General features: G+C 49.3%; 1 protein-coding gene across 2 annotated transcripts in view; it reads left to right on the top strand.

Moving 5' to 3' along the window:
• Positions 1–12,352: 12,352 nt before the first annotated feature.
• B4GALT2 (beta-1,4-galactosyltransferase 2) overlaps positions 12,353–23,530 on the top strand; it is a 235,736-nt gene continuing 224,558 nt past the window's right edge. The window contains exon 1 of one of the 2 annotated variants that reach the window (XM_063939490.1): positions 12,353–12,617. The gene's annotated coding sequence lies outside the window, so the exon portion shown is untranslated. Of the gene's footprint in view, positions 12,671–23,530 lie in introns of both variants that reach the window. The other variant, XM_063939489.1, reaches the window with a different exon arrangement.

The raw sequence follows: 23,530 nt of genomic DNA, 5'->3' as shown, positions 1-23,530 counted from the left end.
GGGGGAGGGGCAGAGGAGTGGGGGATGCAGATTGGGGAGGGGTCCGGAGGCACTGCAGGTGGGGGAGGGGCAGGGGTGCCATGGGTGGGAGAGGGGCAGTTGTGGGGATGTTGTGGATGGGTGAAGGGTTCAGGAGGCGCCATGGGTAGGGGAGGGGCAGGTACGGGTGGTGCGGCGCATAGGGAAGGAGGTCCGGAGGTGCTGCTGGTGGTGGAGGGGCAGGTGCGGTGGTGCCATTGGTGGGGGAGTGGTGGGGGAGGGGGGGACCGCGGATGGAGGAGGGTGTCTGCAGATGCTGCGGGTGGAGGGGGGCAGGTGTGGGGGGAGACATTTAAAGGGGGTGGATGGTGGAGGGGGCCTGGAGGTGCTGTGGGTGGTGAAGGGGCGGAGGAGTGGGAGCCGCGGGTGGTGTAGGGGGTCTGGAGGCACAGCATGTGGGGGAGGGGTGGAGGGGAAGGTGCGGAGGTGTGGTGCATTGGGGAGAGGTCTGGAGGCGCTGCGGATACTGTACCTGCCAAAAAGGTAGTTGGAGGGTATGCAGTAACAGGGCCAGGACAGGGGTGACAGGGTCAGAACAGGGTTGACGGGGCCAGGACAGGGGTGACAGGGTCAGAAAAGGGGTGACGGGGCCAGGACAGGGGCGACGGGGCCAGGACAGAAATGACAGGGACAGGATAGGGGTGACAGGCCAGGGTAGGGGTGGCAGGAACAGGACAGGGGTGACAGGGCCAGTATAGGGTTGACAGGGCAAGCACAGGGGTAACAGGGCCAGGATAGGGGTAACAGGGCCAGCATAAGGGTAACAGGGCCAGCATAAGGGTGACAGGGCCAGCATAAGGGTGAAAGGGCCAGGATAAGGGTGAAAGGGCCAGGATAAGGGTGACAGGGCCAGGATAAGGGTGAAAGGGCCAGGATAAGGGGGGCAGGGCAAGGCCAGGGGTGACAGGGACATGACAGAACACAGGGCACGGGAGAGATTGGTATTAGGGACAAAACAGTGGTGACAGACAGATGTGTCTTACCGGAGTCACTGCTGCTGGCTGCTGCTGTTCCACTCCAACCTGTTGGGATCTGCTGCTGGTGGAGACTTGGCATGGCTGACTCTCTTAGGCTGGAGTCCTGCTTCCTCTGCCCATCCGCATCCCTCCCCCCCTCCTCGGTCACACACCGCAGACCTCGCGCAGCTGCCGGGCACTGTGGTAAGGGGAGACTGGGAGTGACTGGTTAGCCCCCAGGAGATGCTGCGGCTGGAGGGAGGAGGGGGTCGGAGCCTGCAAGCAGCTCGGACTTCTGCAGCGTTACCCGCCAGCTAAAGTGTGTGAAGGAGCTGGGCGCACCTCACTGTGGGTGGCAGCGCTGCAGCTAGCGGTGGGGTTGCCGGGGCTGGAGATAACAGAGGCAGTACGGAACCTGCACAGCGGCAGGTGCCCCACAAAACTGCAGCTAAGAAGCGTGGAGTGTGCCAGAAAGTGACGCTCCTCCGCGCCAGAGAGGGGGGGGGGGGGGTCAAGCACACAGTGAGCCGGTGCCCGTCTGTCTGTACGGCATACCCCCTCACACACCCCCATACCTCCCAAATGTCCCGATTTTCGCGGGACAGTCCCATTTTTTTGGGTCTGTCCCGCTGTCCCACCCGCGGGTCGCAGTGTCCCGCGGTAACGGGGGGGTCAGTTGGAAAGCTCCTGTACTCGCTGTTCTGCTTAGCAGAGCAGCGGTGAATAGTGGAGACAGAGGGAGAGGGGGCATCAGGGGGTATGGATTAAGGGGGGGTTCCAGCAGCAGAGCCGGATTAAGGGGGGGGGGGGGCAGGGGGTACGTACCGTTGGCCCCACAGTTTTAGGGGCCCCCCCGGCTCAAGTAGCTCTGTCCCAGCTCAGAAGCCCCCCCCTGGCCCCGTCCTGCCAGCAACAACGGCAGCATTGTGCTACTGTCAGCACACGCTGCTGCGTGTTGGCAGGTCTGTGGTGTTGCAGGGAGGCAGCAGTATCCCTGCTTTCTTCTGCCTGTGCGGGTGTGTAGGTGGGAGCGACCACCTCCTCTGGATTTACCCCTAGCTGAGGGGCCAAAATTCAATTTAAAAAACAAACAAACGGAATTTGCATAAGGGGGCGTGGCCTCGCGTACAGCGATTAGGCCACGCCCCTAACCCACAGCAGGAACAGCAATGAGATAGGGCTCCCCTGTCTCAAGTGCCCTGGCCCCCCCGGACTCATAATCAGCCCCTGGGGGCATACCAGCAGCTCACAGAGCGCTGGGCATGCCCTCATTGACGAAAACGGGGCCCTCCCGTGAAGCCACGCCCCCTTTTCGCCGAGTGTGTGTCCCTCCTTCTGTCTGAAGAAAGCTCCTGCAGAAAGCTTGGAGGTATGCACCCCTGCCTGTGCCATGCCCATACTATCTGCTTCTGCTCCTAGTCTCCTGTAGATTTGGCCAGATCTGTGACTCATTTGACTAACTCCGCCCACTGTTGTGACTCTGCCCAGCGTTAGCAAATGAATCACAAAGTCACAGATCTGGGCTATTATATAGGAGATATTAGTCATATGAGCATAATATCAACTACAAACACATTTTAAAGTATGTAGGAGTACATATTACTGAATTCTGTTTTATACAGATCTTAATGTATTCAGACACATTGCGAAGAAAACCACAGTAATGTACACAGACTCATATGCAATAGGCACTAAACTTAACTATTCATGCTAACAAAAGTAGATAGAAATTTAGTGCTGTATAACCCGTACTCAGTAGAGTGGGATACAGGGAGACTCACCTCACTTCCAAGATCGATCAATACGTTAGCGAACGCTGAGTGGATCCCGACGCTACTAGTGTACACTGCCGCTCCGGGAACTTTAAGTGAACACAGACGCACTGTGCATACAGACGCACCGGTCATACAGACGCTGTACTGCGTTTAGTGAACACAGATGCAGCGGCCTATGCTGCGACCGAGACCCCTCGTTGTAGCGTCTGAGACGGAAGTGAGGCAACAGTTCATGGCGGGAGACCAACGGAAACTGGTCATGAACTGGGGGGAGGGGCGACCAGGAGAGCGTCTGATTCCCCACCGCTGACATCAACCCTAGGGATCGCGGCCTTATGCTATTCCTGGTGCCTTATGATCCTTAAGGCCTAGCGCTGGAGCACCCGTGGTGGCGGCGCACCAGCTACTGTTTGGTAGTCTCCTCACAATACAGTGCGGCTGTGTCCATATTCCCCTTCTAAGTGGAACCGATGCCTTACCCTCTCCCCGTGCTCCGATCACAGCCTGGTAACGTCTGCTGGACCTGCTAGTATATCCGACACAGACGCCCGCCGAGACAGCACTGTACCGTGGGTAAGCATTGTTGCGACCCGGCGGAGAGTTGTTGGAGCGACTCTTTCCAATATGCGTATAAGACGCTGTTAGGAAAGATCACTCAAAAACATAGTAAAAGACTATAAAAATAAAACAAGAAAGCTTAGGGATGCCAAGAAACAGCAGCCCTCTGACCATGGTCCGGCTCCTGCCGCACCAAACAAAAAACTGATTTGCCTGAGCCAGTGGGCGGGGATATATGGACGGGCCCATTGCATCCTGGGAGGACTGAAAGTTTGTGATCGTTTGGTGCCAATCTGCTATCGCTCCATCATATCCCATTGTTATCCTGTGGATAACCTGTGGACCCAGCCGGAGAAAACACACTGATTCCGCAGTTTACGCCAGTGTTGTAGTTATTACATCTCTGTACACAGACATATAGATCTTCTATATGCCTAGCTGTTTAGGGTGTGGGCCAGAATGAGGCCCTTAGAAGAGATGGTATCGGGATCCCAGCGCTTGGGATGCCGACGGTCACAAGACTCACAGTGCCATCCCGATGGTCAGGATCCCAACTCTATGCATTGCCAATCTGCCCCATCTAGCTCCCTAACCCTCCCTACCTGTTACCTAACCCTAATCCCCCCATACACCCTAACCCTCTTCCCCTTAGTGTCTAACTCCAACCCCCTTTCACAACCTAACCCTCCCCCTTAGTGCCTAACCCTAAACATCCCTATTTAGTGCCTAACCCTCCTCCACATAGCCTAACCCTAACCGCCCCCCCCCCAGCCTAAACCTAACCCTCCCTGTAGTGCCTAAAACTAACCAAACCCCCCCCCCCCCCCCACACACACACACACACACACACTCTCTCTCTCTCTCTCTCTCTCTCTCTCTCTCTCTCTCTCTCTCTCAAACTGCCTAACCCTAACCCTCCCTGGCACATTTATAATCGGGGTGCTGACAGTCGGGTTCCCGTGCTTGCACTGTGATTGATGTCAGGATCCCAGCGTTGGTCTTCTGACCAGTGTCGAGATTCCAGATTTGGTATTCTAACTGCCACATTCCAACCGCCGGTATGATAACCAGATCCCCCTATGACGGAGTTTGTACACATACAGTATTTGAGACAGAAGATAGACCATGAAGATAAGCAGTGAGTCATGGCGTTGTAACATAGGGGGTCATTCCGAGTTGATCGTAGCTGTGCTAAGTTTAGCACAGCTACGATCGTGAACTCAGACATGCGGGGGGACGCCCAGCACAGGGCTAGTCCGCCCCGCATGTCAGCGCCGCCCCCCCCGCACAAATACAAAAGCATCGCACAGAGGCTATGCCTTTGTATTTGAGGAGTAACTCCCGGCCAGCGCAGCTCCTGCGGCTGGCCGGGAGTTGCTCGTCGCTCCCGCTGGCCGCAGCGGCCCGCCCCCCCAACGGTCCGGCCACGCCTGCGTTGGCCGGACCGCTCCCCCTAAACGGCGGCTTAACGCCGCCGTTCAACCCCCTCCCGCCTAGCGACCACTTCTGTCTCAGAGGCGAATGCTAGGTAACAAAAGCTGCCATGCGCTGGCGCACTGCGGAGCCGACGCATTCGCAGTTCCGACCTGATCGCTGCGCTGTGACAAACTGCAGCGAGCGATCGGGTCGGAATGACGCCCATAGAGTGAGTACACTGAGCATAGGTCCATATTACAGGTTAGAACAGGCTCAGGGGGAATAGCTTTGTAAGCAGAAATTATAGTATATGAAGGGAGTGGTCCCTTTGTTTTGTTGGGATTTGGCTAAAACAGAGAGATGCGCATATCTGTGCTTAGTATGGTGTTTCTGCAGTGACTGACTGTCTATTCTGAGCGTCATGTGTGACGATGGATCTCCCATTGACAATATGAAGGACATGTTTCTCTTACATATAACCTGAGTATTGATTCTTGTTTGATTATCATTCTTTTGAATTGCATGTTGATTTGTCAATATCATTTATACGCACCAATAAACTGTATTTCCATATTTTAACATAATACTGAGGGGATCACTCAGACCTGATAGCTGGGCTGCTAATTTTGCTGTCCTGCGTTCAGATAGTCGCCGTCCCCAGGGGGAGTGTATATTCGCCGTGCAAGTGTGCGATCCTATGTGTACGCCGAGCTGCTATAATTCACTTGGTGCAGTCTCTGCGCAGCCCAGGACTTACTCCTACAGTGTGATAGACTCAGGCTGATCGGGCCCGGAGCTGACATCAGACACCCTCTCTGAAAGAGCTTGGGCACGCCTGCGTTTTTCCGAACACTCCTAGTAAACGGTCAGTTACCAACCACAAATGACTTCCTCCTGTCAAGCACCTTCGGAACGCCCGTGCGATTAGAATTTTCGCACCATCCTGTTGCTGGCCGGCGATGCCCTTTGTTGTTGTCAGACACGAGTGCGCATTGCTGTGCATACGTATGTGCTGTTAGTACCTGATCGCCTGCTGTACGAAAACGCACAGCAGCGATCAGATCTGGATGATCCCCTGAGTTTCAGAGTATATTTACCGATTGACATAGAACAGAAGTGACAAAGGATTACAGGAGGGCACATTTGCCAGATCTCACCCCTATTGAGCTTTTGTGGGATGGGCTTGACTGCAGGGTCCAGGAAAAATTCCCCTTAGTCAGCGGACACCTGCAAAACCTTTTGCATCACACTCACCATCAAATGTTTTCCCCATTCTATGCAGTGTGTGCAGTTTGTGCGTAGCTCAACTTACTCCTCCAAAGCAATAGAATCAGGCTGATCGGGGCCGAAGCTGACGTCACACACCCTCCCTGAAAACGCGTAGGAACGCCTGCATTTTTCCAGACACTCCCAGAAAATGGCCAGTTACCACCCTACTTCCATGGTAGGATAAACATATGGGACTATTCCTGAAGTTGGTATTGTGTTAGTCACTTTTCATTTACCTGTATATGTCTTACTTTCATGTATTGCTTAACTCACACATTGGGGTAAATTTACTAAGGTGGGAGATTTTTAGAACTGGTGATGTTGCCCATAGCAACCAATCAGATTATAGCTATTATCTGTTAGAAGCAGCTAGATAAATGGTAAGTAGAATCTGATTGGTTGCCATGGGCAACATCACCAGTTCTAAAAATCTCCCACCTTAGTAAATTTACCCCATTGTTACCTATGTAGTGTGCCCAAGATGGCTTCCTCGCCTGGTACTCAGGATGAACAATGCATGGTTCTGATGATTTTTTAAGGATCCTATATCTTGCTTTAGTATTCTGTAGCATCCCCATTATGTGTCATCTCTTCCATGCATTGCCTATTCCACCCAGTGTAACCTATGTAGTGTGCCCAAGATGGCTTCCTCGCCTGGTACTCACGTGTGTAGAATGAACAATGCATGGTTCTGATTATTTTGTAAGGATCCTATATCTCGCTTTATTATTCGTAGCTACCCCATTATGTGTCATCTCTTCCAGACATTGCCTGTTCCACCCAGTGTAACTTATGTATTGTGCCCAAGATGGCTGCCTCGCCTGGTACTCACATGTGTAGAATGAACAATTCATGGTTCTGATGTTTGTAAGGATCCTATCTTCCCAATGATGTGTCATCTCTTCCAGGTATTGCCTATTCCGCCCAGTGTAACCAATGTAGATTGCCCAAGATGGCTGCCTTGCCTGGTACTCACGTGGGTAGGAGGAACTATGCATATTTGTGATGATTCTGTAAGCATCCTACATCTTGCTTTAGTATTCTGTAACTTACCCATTATGTGTCAGGCATTAGCTAGGCTGCATACTGCAACCTATGTAGTGCGCCCAAGATGGCTTCCTCACCTAGTACTTTCCTGGGTAGGATAGATAATCCTTGGAATTTATGACACAATATGACTGTTTCAACCGTGTATTATTTCTGTATTTTCTGCAAATGTTATCCTCTGTATTATATTCATGGTCTCTGTATTTTCTGCACAGTTAAACCTCTCTGTGTTGGTGACCTCTGGACTGTATGTACTACTGTAAAAATGTGCTATGCAAATAAAATTATTGTTAATTCCTTCAATATTCAATTAATTTCAAAGTGATTAAAACTGTTGCATACAGCACACAGACACACAACGTGTGCACACAGACACACTGAAATTGACCAAGCTCACACACCTGACACACACACATACGCGCACACACACACACACTATAATGCTAGCAGCAGTGCCTTAGTGCCGCCCAATTATAGATTTCTCCTCACGCTAACTGACAGATGTAGGATTGCTAGTAATATAGTGGTTTAGACAGTTCTACATTGAGAGTATATTGTTCCATTAACCTCTACATACTTTATAGTTATTTTATGGTCTCTTATTTTGAGATATGTACTTCTTATGGCTCTTGCGATTATGTACAGAAATCTTTAAAATATTTTTAGCAGGTTAGTATAGAGGGATGCACCCCTGAGGTGTAAAGGACAAAGGACATTGTCCCCAACATAAAAAGACCACCACACATGACCATATCCCAATTCAGCTTTATTTTACAATCAATACAGTAGAAAGTATAGAGGTAACATCAAATTAAACTGTGATACATTGCAGTAATAAAAAGACAAGAGCACTGCCAGTAGAATAACTGAGCAGGTTAGGGGTGCAGCAGGTGGAGCCATCAGATATAGTGCGAGCGTGAGATTTGGGGAACAGGAGGTGGAAGCCCCCCCGATATGGTGTATATAGCGGGGAGATATGGGGTACAGAAGATGGGAGTCCCCATATAAAGTGCTTGCAGTGGGGAGATATGAGGTGCAGCCAAGAGATGGCAGATTCCATATATAATACATGCAGTGAGGACATTTGGGGTGCAGGAAATGGAACCCCCCAGGTATAATGCAAACAGTGTGTGTGTGGGGGGGGGGGAGGGGGGGATATGGGGTGTATGAGATGGGAGACCCCATATATAGTACATGCAGTGAGGAGATTTGGGGTGTAGGAGGTGGTAGCCTCCAGGTATAGTGCATGCATGAGATGCTTGAGATTTGCAGTGCAGCAGGAGAGAGTCTCCAGACACAGTGCATACAGTGGGTAGATATGGGGGTGCAGGAGATGGGAGGCCTCCAGATATAGTATGCTGTGAGATTTGCAGTGCAGCAGGAGGGAGCCCCCAGATACAGTGCATACGGAGGTGAGATATGGGGGTGCAGGATGTGGGAGACCCCAAGACACAGTGCATACAGAGGGGAGATATGGGGGAGCAGGAGTTCGGAGTCCCCCAGATATAGTGCATGCAGTGAGATTTGCAGTACAGGAGGAGGGAGCCGCCATATACAGTGCATACAGAGGGGATATGGGGGTGCAGGAGGTGTGAGACCCCCGTATATAGTGCATGCTGTGAGATTTGTAGTACAGGAGGAGGGAGCCCCCAGACACAGTGCATGCAGTGGGGAGATATAGGGGTGCAGGAGATGGGAGACCCCCATATATAGTGCATGCGATGTGGGGATTTGTAGTGCAGGAGGTGGGGAGCCCCCAGACACAGTGCAATCATACTTGCCTACCTGACCTTCTCCATGAGGGAGAAAATGCTCTGTTCCTGGACTTTCCTGGTAATGTATGATTGCCATCACCTGTGGTGAGCTAGTTAATTGATAAGAAAGGTGTTTCACCACAGGTGATGGCAATCATACATTACCAGGAAAGTCCAGGAACAGAGCATTTTCTCCCTCATGGAGAGGGTCAGGTAGGCAAGTATGCAGTGGGGAGATATAGGGGTGCAGGAGATGGGAGACCCCCATATATAGTGCATGCTGTGGCGAGATATAGGGGTGCAGGAGATGGGAGACCCCCATATATAGTGCATGCAATGTGGGGATTTGTAGTGCAGGAGGGGGGAGCCACCAGACACAGTGCATGCAGTGGGGAGATATAGGGGTGCAGGAGATGGGAGACCCCCGTATATAGTGCATGCAATGTGGGGATTTGTAGTGCAGGAGGAGGGAGCCCCCAGACACAGTGCATGCAGTGGGGAGATATAGGGGTGCAGGAGATGGGAGACCCCCGTATATAGTGCATGCAATGTGGGGATTTGTAGTGCAGGAGGGGGGAGCCACCAGATACAGTGCATGCAGTGCGGAGATATAGGGGTGCAGGAGATGGGAGACCCCCATATATAGTGCATGCAATGTGGGGATTTGTAGTGCAGGAGGGGGGAGCCACCAGACACAGTGCATGCAGTGCGGAGATATAGGGGTGCAGGAGATGGGAGACCCCCATATATAGTGCATGCAATGTGGGGATTTGTAGTGCAGGAGGGGGGAGCCCCCAGATACAGTGCATGCAGTGCGGAGATATAGGGGTGCAGGAGATGAGAGACCCCCGTATATAGTGCATGCAATGTGGGGATTTGTAGTGCAGGAGGAGGGAGCCCCCAGACACAGTGCATGCAGTGGGGAGATATAGGGGTGCAGGAGATGGGAGACCCCCGTATATAGTGCATGCAATGTGGGGATTTGTAGTGCAGGAGGAGGGAGCCCCCAGACACAGTGCATGCAGTGGGGAGATATAGGGGTGCAGGAGATGGGAGACCCCCGTATATAGTGCATGCAATGTGGGGATTTGTAGTGCAGGAGGGGGGAGCCACCAGACACAGTGCATGCAGTGCGGAGATATAGGGGTGCAGGAGATGGGAGACCCCCATATATAGTGCATGCAATGTGGGGATTTGTAGTGCAGGAGGGGGGAGCCCCCAGACACAGTGCATGCAGTGGGGAGATATAGGGGTGCAGGAGATGGGAGACCCCCGTATATAGTGCATGCAATGTGGGGATTTGTAGTGCAGGAGGGGGGAGCCCCCAGACACAGTGCATGCAGTGGGGAGATATAGGGGTGCAGGAGATGGGAGACCCCCGTATATAGTGCATGCAATGTGGGGATTTGTAGTGCAGGAGGGGGGAGCCACCAGACACAGTGCATGCAGTGGGGAGATATGAGGGTGCAGGAGATGGGAGACCCCCGTATATAGTGCATGCAATGTGGGGATTTGTAGTGCAGGAGGTGGGAGCCCCCAGACACAGTGCATGCAGTGGGGAGATATAGGGGTGCAGGAGATGGGAGACCCCCATATATAGTGCATGCAATGTGGGGATTTGTAGTGCAGGAGGAGGGAGCCACCAGACACAGTGCATGCAGTGGGGAGATATAGGGGTGCAGGAGATGGGAGACCCCCATATATAGTGCATGCAATGTGGGGATTTGTAGTGCAGGAGGAGGGAGCCCCCAGACACAGTGTATGCAGTGGGGAGATATAGGGGTGCAGGAGATGGGAGACCCCCATATATAGTGCATGCAATGTGGGGATTTGTAGTGCAGGAGGTGGGAGCCCCCAGACACAGTGCATGCAGTGGGGAGATATAGGGGTGCAGGAGATGGGAGACCCCCATATATAGTGCATGCAATGTGGGGATTTGTAGTGCAGGAGGAGGGAGCCCCCAGACACAGTGTATGCAGTGGGGAGATATAGGGGTGCAGGAGATGGGAGACCCCCATATATAGTGCATGCAATGTGGGGATTTGTAGTGCAGGAGGTGGGAGCCCCCAGACACAGTGCATGCAGTGGGGAGATATAGGGGTGCAGGAGATGGGAGACCCCCATATATAGTGCATGCAATGTGGGGATTTGTAGTGCAGGAGGAGGGAGCCCCCAGATACAGTGCATGCAGTGGGGAGATATAGGGGTGCAGGAGATGGGAGACCCCCGTATATAGTGCATGCAATGTGGGGATTTGTAGTGCAGGAGGTGGGGAGCCACCAGACACAGTGCATGCAGTGCGGAGATATAGGGGTGCAGGAGATGAGAGACCCCCGTATATAGTGCATGCAATGTGGGGATTTGTAGTGCAGGAGGAGGGAGCCCCCAGATACAGTGCATGCAGTGGGGAGATATAGGGGTGCAGGAGATGGGAGACCCCCATATATAGTGCATGCAATGTGGGGATTTGTAGTGCAGGAGGGGGGAGCCACCAGACACAGTGCATGCAGTGGGGAGATATGAGGGTGCAGGAGATGGGAGACCCCCGTATATAGTGCATGCAATGTGGGGATTTGTAGTGCAGGAGGTGGGGAGCCACCAGACACAGTGCATGCAGTGGGGAGATATAGGGGTGCAGGAGATGGGAGACCCCCATATATAGTGCATGCAATGTGGGGATTTGTAGTGCAGGAGGAGGGAGCCCCCAGACACAGTGTATGCAGTGGGGAGATATAGGGGTGCAGGAGATGGGAGACCCCCATATATAGTGCATGCAATGTGGGGATTTGTAGTGCAGGAGGTGGGGAGCCACCAGACACAGTGCATGCCGTGGCGAGATATAGGGGTGCAGGAGATGAGAGACCCCCGTATATAGTGCATGCAATGTGGGGATTTGTAGTGCAGGAGGGGGGAGCCACCAGACACAGTGCATGCAGTGGGGAGATATGAGGGTGCAGGAGATGGGAGACCCCCGTATATAGTGCATGCAATGTGGGGATTTGTAGTGCAGGAGGTGGGGAGCCACCAGACACAGTGCATGCAGTGGGGAGATATAGGGGTGCAGGAGATGGGAGACCCCCATATATAGTGCATGCAATGTGGGGATTTGTAGTGCAGGAGGGGGGAGCCACCAGACACAGTGCATGCAGTGGGGAGATATGAGGGTGCAGGAGATGAGAGACCCACAGATAAAGTGCATGCACTGCAGTGTGGAGATTTGCAGTGCAGGAGGGGGCAGCCCCTAGACACAGTGCATGCAGTGGGGAGATATGGGGGTGCAGGAGATGGTAGACCCCGTATATAGTGAATGCATTGTAGAGATTTCCAGTGCAGGAGGAGGGAGCCCCCAGATACAGTGCATGCAGTGAGATTTGGGGTGCAGGAGGTAGCAGTCCCCAGACATAGTGCATGCAGCAAAGAAAATCAGAGGTGGGGGCTCCCTCCCTGATCTGTCTGCTCAGACAAGAGGTTGTGCGGCAGCTGTGGCCCCGGTCCTGGGGGTGAAGATGAGGAGGGGGCCGGAGACAGACAAAGAGGGGAGGAGGGGAGAGGGAGGGGATCAGCTCGGTCGCTTTGATCGCTCGGGCTCTCCGTAGCTGGCTGACAATTTGGGGGCATTTTGGGTTTATCATTTCACCCCCTCAGTGCTGGAGCGGGCGGTGCCGGGTGTACACCCCATTCTGCTGAGAGGACCCGCGGGAGGCCGGGAGAAGCCTCCTCCCCGCGGCTGGCAGAGGAGACGGAGCGCCCGGCGGGGAGATGAGCCCGGCCCGGGGAAGAGCGCACAGCAGCGGCGAGCCGAGGTGAGGTGGCCGGGCTGATGGCTGCGGGGAGCAGGTGACAGACGGGAGCCGGGGTGAGTGGGATCCCGATTATATATATATATATATATCCCTCCTGTATGTACACTATACACCGCAGGGTGCATGCGGCCGATATATGTGTCTGTGTCTGTCTGTCTGTCTGTGTGTATATATATATATATATATATATATATATATATATATATATATATATATATATATATATATAGTCACTTCATTATATAACCCGAGTGTACAGATTATTTTATGCATCTCCCATGGTCGTTATGCATCAACTGTGTGTTCCGGGGATGGTGATCATTACCCTGTAAGAGCACAAGTATATGGTATACATACTGTAATATATATATCTTTATCTCTATCTATCTTCCACAATGGGTGTATACTCCAGGAACAGTAATTAATTACCCCATAAGAACACATGTGCAGTGTATTATATGCATCTTCCTTGGTGATAATGTCTTGACTATGGTACCCCCATAATAACACATATATAGAGTATGCAGATAATTCTATATATCGTCCATTATGATTCTATGTTAAGTGTATATTCTTGTAATATTGTCCAACAAAAGGACATAGGTGCATATTCTATTGACGGTAATAACCCTATAAGTACACACATAGAGTGTATATATAGATTATTACATATATCTTCCGTGGTTGTTCTATATTAGGTGTATAATCTACAGTATTGACTGTGGTAATCCTATAAAAATACATATAGGTTATACAGATATTATATACATCTCTATAAAAATACATATAAGTTATACAGATATTATATACATCTCTATAAAAATACATATAGGTTATACAGATATTATATACATCTCTATAAAAATACATATAGGTTATACAGATATTATATACATCTTTGGTGGTGGTTCTATATTAGGTGTATAATCTATTGACTGGTAACCCTATAAGAACATGTATAGATTATACAGATCATTATATAAATCCTCAATGGAGTTCCTATATTAGGTGTATAATCTATTGACTGTGGTAATCCTATAAAAATACATATAGATTATACATTTTCGGTGGTGGTTCTGTACTAGGTGTATAATATATTGACTGGTAACCCTATAAGAAACATATAGATTATACAGCTCATTATATATATCCTCCACGGAGGTTCTATATTAGGTGTATAATCTATTGGCTGTGGTAACCTTATAAGAAAACATATGAGTATACAGATTATTATATACATCTTCCATGGTGGTAATAATAATAATTTTATTTATATAGCGCATTTGTCTGATAGCACTCAAAGCGCTTTACATGTGAGGATGTTCGCACATAATACAGTGGAAGTGTGGGAGCCAATTTCTATGCACTATAATACATACAGTGAGGAAAAATAAAACAAGCAACACAACGCTGTATAATTATAGTAGTAACAATGAGCAAGACAAAAAAAAATCACAGAAAGTCACCATCAATTCCACTCCTCCTTCATCCTATCCATGGCAGCCATCTTGGGCGCACACTACATGGTTCAATAGGCTGGATAAGTAATATGAATAATACAGAGGTGTTGAAATACAGGAATAAGATGAGATACCTAGATCACTTTAAATACATAGAGCTTCAGTTATCTGTATAGGACATAGGGAATATAAGCTACCCAATGAATCAACAGTTCCATGTATTGTTTATACCACTCGCTAAGTAACCAAGCGAGGCAGCCATCTTGGTCACACAACATAGTGGGATAAACATTATGTGGAGATGGGTAGACAATGGGGAATCACTGAACACAGGGGGTGTGATGCAAAATAAGATACCCACAGGGCCATCAGATCCACTGATAGTTCTTTCTACCCACAAAAATACCAGGCAAAGGCGGCCATCTTGGGCAAACTACATAGGTTACAGTGGTCACAGTAAGCAATTTCTACAAATGTAATGCATGAACAGTGCTACAGGACACAAAATATCAGCCACATATCAGACATAAGGAGCTGTAACGGAGGTTGGAGGCAGTGTACTAGTGTGTGGCCTAGATTAGAATATGAGCCAGGGTAGAAGAGGTAGAGTCCCTGGATGAAGGCCTAGAAGTGTATTGACCAGTGGGAAGCAGAGATCTCTGTGGAGCCGGGACCTTGTTGTGCTGACGGTGTAGAGATAGGGGTGAAGGGTTGGGTGGGGTACAGAATGGGGCAGAGTCCTTAATATTGCATAGATGTAGTAGTCTAATATTAGCTGTATTTGCCAGAGACCGTGATAGCCCTATAAGAACAAATGTCGAGTGTACAGCTTATTATATACTTTTTCCATGGTGGTTATACATTAGTTTTATTTACCAGAGACAGTGCTAAACCTATAAGAAAACATGAGCCTAATTCAAGTTTCTACGAAATAGCCTATGTTCACGCAACAGAGCGATTATCAGCAGACTGCGCACGTGTTGCAATCGCAATATGCATACGTCAAGGTGCCGCTGCAATCTCACTCGCAATGATGATTTCATGGAGAAGTGATTGACAGGAAGCGATCGTTTGGAGGTGATAACGGGGAGTGGTTGGGAAATCGCAGGCGTGTCATGGCCATTTTTGGGGCATGTATCTGCCGTCGTACATGCGAAAACATGGAGCCTACGTCGCTAGTGCCGTGTCCAGTCTATGCAGCCATAGTCCAACCCTTACCCTAATTGTTCCTCGTTTATCATATAGACTGCAAATGTGTGCGCAACTGCGAATGGCTTCAGTGGCGTCTCTTTTCCGTAGCCTAGATAGTCGCAATTGCATACAAACATGAATTAGGTCCCACGTGTAGTATACAGATTATTATATCGTTTTTGTGGTGGTTTTATGTTGCATATTCCAAGGACAGTGGTAACCTTATAAAAATACATCTAGGGCGTACAGATGGGATGTCGTTTTTTTGCCGTCAGTAGGGATCCCGGCGGTCAGGATACGGACGCCGGAATCCCGACCACTGACACTGCCGCCACCCGGAATCCCAGCTGGCGGGTCTATTCCCACTCGTGGGTGTCCACGGCACCCATAGAGTGCAAATAGAACCTGTGGTGAGCCGGAATCCTAACCCCAACCCATACAGATGATTAGATGTATCTTCCTTGGTGGTTATGCTGTAAGATTTACATTATACAGTTGTGTATTCCAGGGACTGTGATAACCATATGAGAACGCATATACAGTACACAGATTATTATATACACAGTATATGTTCCAGTGTGGTTATTCACTAGCTGTATATTCCAGGGACAGTGATAACCATATGAGAACGCATATACAGTACACAGATTATTATATACACAGTATATGTTCCAGTGTGGTATTTCACTAGCTGTATATTCCAGGGACTGTGATAACCATATGAGAACGCATATACAGTATACAGATTATTATATACACAGTATATGTTCCAGTGTGGTAATTCACTATCTGTATATTCCAGGGACTGTGATAACCATATGAGAACGCATATACAGTATACAGATTATTATATACACAGTATATGTTCCAGTGTGGTATTTCACTAGCTGTATATTCCAGGGACTGTGATAACCATATGAGAACGCATATACAGTATACAGATTATTATATACACAGTATATGTTCCAGTGTGGTTATTCACTAGCTGTATATTCCAGGGACAGTGAAAAATCTTTAAGAACACAAATTGAGTATACAGATTATTATATTTTACAAAGTGGTTTTATATTAGCTTTCTTTCCCAGGGACAGGGGTATCCTATAATTACACATACAGGGTATTATATATATATATAAAAAAAAAAAATTATGGTAGGTATACATTACCCATAAATTCCAGGGACAGTGATAATTGAGCATGTTTAATTGGTGCTTTTTGTATCTATGAAAGAGGTGTCTGTACTCGGGCTGATTCTGAATTGGGAGCAAAAAAAATAAAATTAATTAACATTGTATCTGGAACAAGCCACGCTGCACTGCAGGTGGGCAAATGTAAAATGTGCTGTGAGATTTTAATTTGGGAGTGTAAAAATAAAGCTGTCCAGCATTTGTGGGCTACATGCAAAAGCGGACAGTATTTATGCTGCATGCAAAAATAATAATATTTTTTTAAATGTATTATAACCTTGTATTGCAACATTGTTTGTGCCAGATACAAAGTTACTTGCTTTTTGCTTTGGTCTCTACTCAGAATCAGCCCAAATTGTAAATGTTTATTATATTAATTTCTGAAATGATGTCACTGATTTCTTCCTGGTTATGGAGCCAGTTACAACAGTTAAAAAGTAGACCAAACAAACACACACAAAACCCGGTGATGGTACTTCCTACTGCTGCTGGGTACCATCCCTAAACATATGTGTATAATAAACAGATTATTATATATCTTCCAGGGTTGGGTATACGAGACCGGCGGTTGGGATACCTGCGGTCAGCATACCGACGCCGGGATCCCGGACGCCAGAATGCCGAGAGGGGGTTGAGCGCAACGATGCCCCTTGCGGGCTCGGTGGCTCGATGCGCTCGCCACAGATTTCATTCCCACTCCATGGGTATCGTGCACACCACGAGTGGGAATAGCCTAGCCCCTGTCGGCATTCTGGCAGTCCGGATCCCGGCGTCGGTATGCTGACCGCCGTCTCATAACTACATCCTATGTTCCATTGTGGATATACATAATGTAAGTATTCCAGGGATGGTGACAACTCTATAATGACACGTAGAGTACAGATTATTATATATCATTCATTGTAACTATATACAGTATTAGTTGTCTATTCATGTGATAGTGATAACCCTATAATGACACGTACAGTATACAGATTATTATATATCATTCATTGTAACTATATATGGTAATAATCTGTATACTCTATGTGCCATTATAGGGATATCACTGTCCCTGGAATAGACATCTAATGTATAGCCATAATCACTGGAATCGAGGACAACAAAGTCTCACTTAGCTACCAAATTTAATGCCTAATTCAGACCTGATCGCAGCAGCAAAAGTTTTCTCTAATGGGCAAAACCATGTGCAGTGCAGTGCAGGGGGGGGGGGGGGGGTAGATATAACGTGCGGAGAGAGATTTGGGTGGGTTGTGTTCAAACTGAAATCTAAATTGCAGTGTAAAAATAAAGCAGCCAGTATTTACCCTGCACAGAAACAATATAACCCACCCAAATCTAACTCTCTTTGTACATGTTACATCTGCCCCCCCTGTAGTGCACATGGTTTTGCCCATTAGAGAAAAATGTTGCTGCTGCGATCAGGTCTGAATTAGGCCCTTAGTGACATAAATATAAATGTATTGACAAATTGTTGGGCTGTAAAATTGACACAGATTGATCAGCAACATTTCCCCCATGTGTGGGGAGTAACCTGATTTGAAATGTCAAAATAGTGAATTCTATAGCAGGGAATCTACCTGACCTCACAGTGCAGCCTGTTATTTGATACCCACACCTGTTAGATACAATCAAAGAGGAGCTACTAAACTGTACGGAAGCTTCATGTATCCTGAGTGAGGTCCATCAATGTGATTAATTGAACATCCTCCTACGCCTGTTATTGCTTTTCCAAAGTAAAAATTCCGTTACTGTAAATCTCTTCTTGTTTTATATCTGCCAAAGAATGCCTCAGAAATAAACTGACAGTCTTCTCCAAAAACGTATCTGATGGGGCGTGGGGTGTGGTGGGTTGTGGGTCAGCCTAATAATACCCCTTTTCCACTTAGCACGGGTCGCAGCCGTGTCGCCTGACGCGGCTGCGACCCGTGCTACAGCCCCCTTTTAAACAGCGCTCACCAACCCGTCATATTGCCGGGTTGGTGACGCTGCTACTGACGCGGCAGGGGCGGCGCTGGGAGATCACATGATCTCCCAGCGCCGCCCTCCCTATACACTGTGAACGGGAGCCGTGTCGCCTCGCCACGGCTCCCGTTCGCACTAGACAGCTAGCCGGGTTGAACACGTGTTCAACCCGGCCAGCTACCCGTGTAGGGTTCCCGGATCACTTGATCCGGGAATTTGCCGGGGAACCCTTTACCACTAGGGAAAAACACGGGTAAATGCACGCCCCCGCACATTTACCAGTGTTTTAAGGAGCTAGTGGAAAAGGGGTATAACTATTGTAACTGTGTGGCAGTGTCTGCACCATACCAGCGTGGAGGCAGCCACCACGTGTCATTGTTGTCTCGCATGCAACAATTTTGATTGGCTCCCTCGCTTGCACCATTGATTCTACTTAACAATCCCAAATTCGCCTCGCACCTAGATCCGCCTGGCTTATAGTCCTGGCTCAACGCAAACATTGATTGGTTGCTATGGGAAATGCCACCTTGTTTGTTTAAGAAACTTTAGTAAATCCACCCCTTGGTCTTTCCTTTATTTCTCATACGTCCTAGAGGATGCTGGGGTCCACTTCAGTACCATGGGGTATAGATAGTTTCGCAGGAGCCATGGGCGCTTTAAGACTTTTCTAGAGTGTGAACTGGCTCCTCCCTCTATACCCCTCCTCCAGACCTCAGTTTAGAAAATGTGCCCAGGCAGACTGGTCGCACTCCAGTGGAGCTCTACTGAGTTTCACTGAAAGACTTTGTTAGGTTTTTTTATTTTCAGGGAAACTGCTGGCAACAGTCTCCCTGCTTCGTGGGACTGATGGGGCAGAAGCAGGAACTAACTTCCTGAATAGTTTCATGGCTCTGCTTCTGTCTGACAGGACACCATTAGCTCCTGAAGGGTACTGAACACTAGCTGCGGCTATGCGCTCACTCCCACAGCACGCCGTCACCCCCCTAACAGAGCCAGAAGTCAGAAGAAGCGTGAGTATTATAACCGGAGATCTGCAAGAGGGACCTCCAGTCATCGTGACGGCTCAAGGTACCGCGCAGTGAGCGGGAACGCTGCGCGGACATGCTATCCATACACAGCGCACAGCAGGGTGCAGGGCGTGGGGTGGGGGGGGGGGGGGGGCTCACTGGTCAGCATGAAAACCTACTCTAGCTGGCAAAAAAGTAGCATATTATGCCGTGGCACAATCCTACACCTTCGCCAGTATAAATAATACCTCAGGTTTTCGAAGGGGAAATGCGCCATTACAGGGGGCAGGGCTTCCTCCTCAGTCAGTCAGCACACTGCTCAGTGCCATTTTCTCCTATGCAAGCTGCTGGGGAAGAAACGCTGGTCTTCCTCCACTTCTGAAGCAAGTATCAGGGTGTATTAAAGGGGGGGCAAGGTGTAAATTGTGCTCAATTTATGTGATTTGACATTATAAGCGCTACAGGCAGCGATTTTTCTGTCAGGGGCACTGAGTTGTGAGCTGGCAAATCCCTTTCTGTGTCCCTCTGACAGATTTTACTGTGGGTCTGTTCCCTATAAGCCCCCGAGTGTCTGTGGTGTGATTGTACACGTGGGTGACATGTCTGAGGCAGGGAGCTCTTCCCCTGAGGGAGCCATGTTAGGGACACAGAGTTGTAATGTGGTGGCGCTGCTGGCACACCATGAGCCTGAATGGGTGAAAGAATTACGTGATAGTGTGAAAAATATCAGTAAAAAATTGGATAAGTCTGAGTCTCATGCAGAAAGCTGGAGAAAATCAGTCGAAGATGTGATTTTTAATAGTTCTGCCTTTTCATCCACAGGGGACCCCTCTGGGTCACATAAAAGGTCATTTGCAGATGTAGTACAAACTGATACCGACACGGACTCTGCTGTGTCGACACTAGTGATTCCAGGGGAATAGATCCAAAGTTAGCAAAAAACATTCAATACATGATTGTTGCTATAAAAGAGGTGTTAGCGGTTACGGAGGCCCCTCCTTTACCACAGGAGAAGGCTTACTTTTACAAAGAAAAGAAAAGTAGCGTAACGTACCCTCCATCTCATGAGCTGAACACTATCTTTGAAGGAGTCTGGGCAAATCCTGAAAAGAAATGTCAGATTCCCAAACGGATTCAGGTAGCTTACCCTTTCCCTGCAGAAGACTGGAAAGGTGGCAGTCACCCCCCGTTTTAGACAGTGCCCTGTTACGGTTAACAAATAAGGTGATTCTCCCTGCGCCTGGGACGGCTTCACTTAAGGACCCAGCAGACCGGAAGTTGGAGACTACGTTGAAATCTATTTATGTGGCCAGTGGGACACTACTCAGGCCTACCATTGCCTGTGCGTGGGTGAGTAGTGCTATTGAAAAGTGGTCAGAAAACCTGTCCTCAGACATTGACACAATAGATAGAGACGAGATTCTCCTAAAGTTAGGTCATTTGAAGGACGCTGCTGCGTACATGCTAGAAGCCATGAAAGATATTGGTCTCTTGGGATCAAGAGCCGCTACCATGGCGATATCAGCACGATGGGCATTGTGGATTCGCCAATGGAATGCTGACGCAGATTCCAAGGAATATGGAGGCTTTCCCGTATAAGGGCCAGGCATTGTTTGGAGATGGGCTGGATGCTTTCGTTTCTGCGGCTACCGCAGGTAAGTCGTCATTCTTGCCTAATGCTCCTGCGCCGGCAAAAAAGACACATCACTCTCAGATGCAGTCCTTTCGGCCCAATAAATACAAAAAGGGTAAAGGTTCCCCCTTCTTTGCGGGTAAAGGAAGGGGAAAAGGAAAAAGGTCTGCAGCGTCTCCAGGATCTCAGGAGCAGAAATCAACCTCTGCTTCTGCCAAATCTTCAGCATGACGCTGGGGCTCCCTTGAGGGAGTCCGCTCAGGTGGGGGCACGTCTGAAACCTTTTCAGTCAGATTTGGATTCAATCTGGCCTGGACCCGTGGATTTTACAAATAGTATCCCTCGGGTACAAACTGGAGTTTCAAGACGTTCCCCCATGCCGGTTTTTCAAATCGGCCTTACCAGCTTCTATCCCAGACAGGGAAGTAGTAGCTGCAGCAATACAAAAGTTGTGTCAGGATCAAGTCATTGTCCTGGTTCCCTTGTCACAACAAGGAGAAGGGTTTTATTAAAGCCTCTTTGTGGTTCCAAAGCCGGACGGCTCGGTCAGACCGATTCTAAACCAGAAGACACTGAATCTCTACCTGCAATTTTCAAGTTCAAGATGGAATCTCTGAGGGCAGTGATTTCCAGTCTGGAGGAAAGGGACTTCATGGTCAGTAGACATAAAAGATGCCTACTTACATGTTCCCATTTATCCTCCTCATCAAGTTTATCTGAGATTCGCAGTACAGGATTGTCATTACCAGTTCCAGACGTTGCCGTTCGGACTCTCCACGGCACCGAGGGTATTCACCAAGGTGATGGCGGAGATGATGGTCCTCCGACAGCAAGGAGTCAATATAATTCCTTACCTGGACGATCTCCTGATAAAAGCGAGGTCCAGGGAAAGTGTTAGGCGCCGCGGTCTGGGGCTTCCTCCTTGCCCGGCGCCTAGCAACTAGGGACGCCGTGCGCGCTGAGCAGCCGGGTCCCTAGCAACGCTAGGACGCCGTGCGCGCTGAGCCGCCGGGTCCCTAGCAACACTAGGACGCCGGGCGCGCCGAGCCGCCGGGACCTTAGCAACGGGGACGCCACAGGCGGACCGCGTTCCCCGTTGCAGGGTTGATTAATTAAAATGATCACACATGTTTCTCTGGTCGTGCAGCAAGGCAGCTGCACGACATTTATTGTAATTAGGCTCTGTACTCTGATTGGATGGTTCCCTGTTAAATGCCTCCTCAGTGCCTCACACAGACGCCGGTGATAGCTTCCTGCATGCTGCTTATGTTTGGTGAACGTCTGTTCCTGGTTAGCTGTGTCTGGTCCCTCCAGTTCTCTGAGTTCCTTAATCTTGGAGTTAGTCACCTGGTCCCAAGGAGTTCTTCTGGTCCTAAGTTACCTGTGGCAGTCGATTGAGGTTCTCTCTTGGTTTCGTGAGTGACGGCCCTGCCGTATGTTGCGGCCTAGGCCACTTTAGTATTGTTTCATTGTATTGGTGCATTTGCGGAGGTTTCCGCTTCCACAGTCCTCTCCGGTACTCGGCGGTGCCGTGTAGGAGAGTGGACAAGTGGAATATTTTGGTTGTTCTTTTCCCTGGCGGTAATCCGCGCATACTTTTAGTTTCAGGTTTGCCAGTAGCCCCTGGCCTTGTTGTTTAGTTAGAGGGCCCCTTGTTATCACCCTGTCTCAGTTCACTCTTTGTCTCTCATTAAAGGGCCCTACACATTTCCCGATGCGCCGCCGAGGTGCCCGACGGCCGATACGGCCGACGAGCGACCCGGTGACGGGGGGAGTGAAGTTTCTTCACTCCCCCCGTCACGCGGCTGCATTGAAGTGCAGGCAAATATGGACGAGATCGTCCATATTGGCCTGCATGCACAGCCGACGGGAGACCAGCGATGAACGAGCGCGGGGCCGCGCATCGTTCATCGCTGGAGTCTCCACACTGAAAGATATGAACGAGTTCTCGTTCATTTATGAACGAGATCGTTCATATCTTTCAGAAAATCGGTCAGTGTGTAGGGCCTATAAGACCTGAAGGGGCATCGTAGTTGGGCAGACGTAATCCGCCCTTCAAACGCGGCTGCCATTGGCCCAAGAAACCATAGTCTCGCAAGAGTGTACTGACAGCACGGGTGAGACAACGGAGATAGGGTGCCAGGGGCTATTCCCATTTCCCAATCCCAGCATTCCGTCTTGGTGCTCAGGACTCACTACATAAGATCTCCCCTGTCCTGAGCATCAGGATCGTAACAGAAAGGTTGGTCCAGAACATTGCACTCTCCCTTACAGTACTTCAACAACACGGTTGGATCATAAATTTTCCAAAGTCACAGTTGGAACCGACGACAAGATAGTCTTTTCTGGGGATAATACTGGACACATAAGTACAGAGGGTATTTCTTCCAGTAGAGAGGGCTCTGGAAATCCAGAGAATGGTCAAACAAATTCTGAAACCAACAAGGGTGTCGATTCATCAATGCATTCT

Source organism: Pseudophryne corroboree, chromosome 9, assembly GCF_028390025.1.
Source record: "Pseudophryne corroboree isolate aPseCor3 chromosome 9, aPseCor3.hap2, whole genome shotgun sequence".
Lineage (NCBI taxonomy): Eukaryota > Metazoa > Chordata > Amphibia > Anura > Myobatrachidae > Pseudophryne > Pseudophryne corroboree.
The sequence above is the reverse complement of the archived record's forward strand: the minus strand, read 5'-3'. Positions and strand labels throughout refer to the sequence as shown.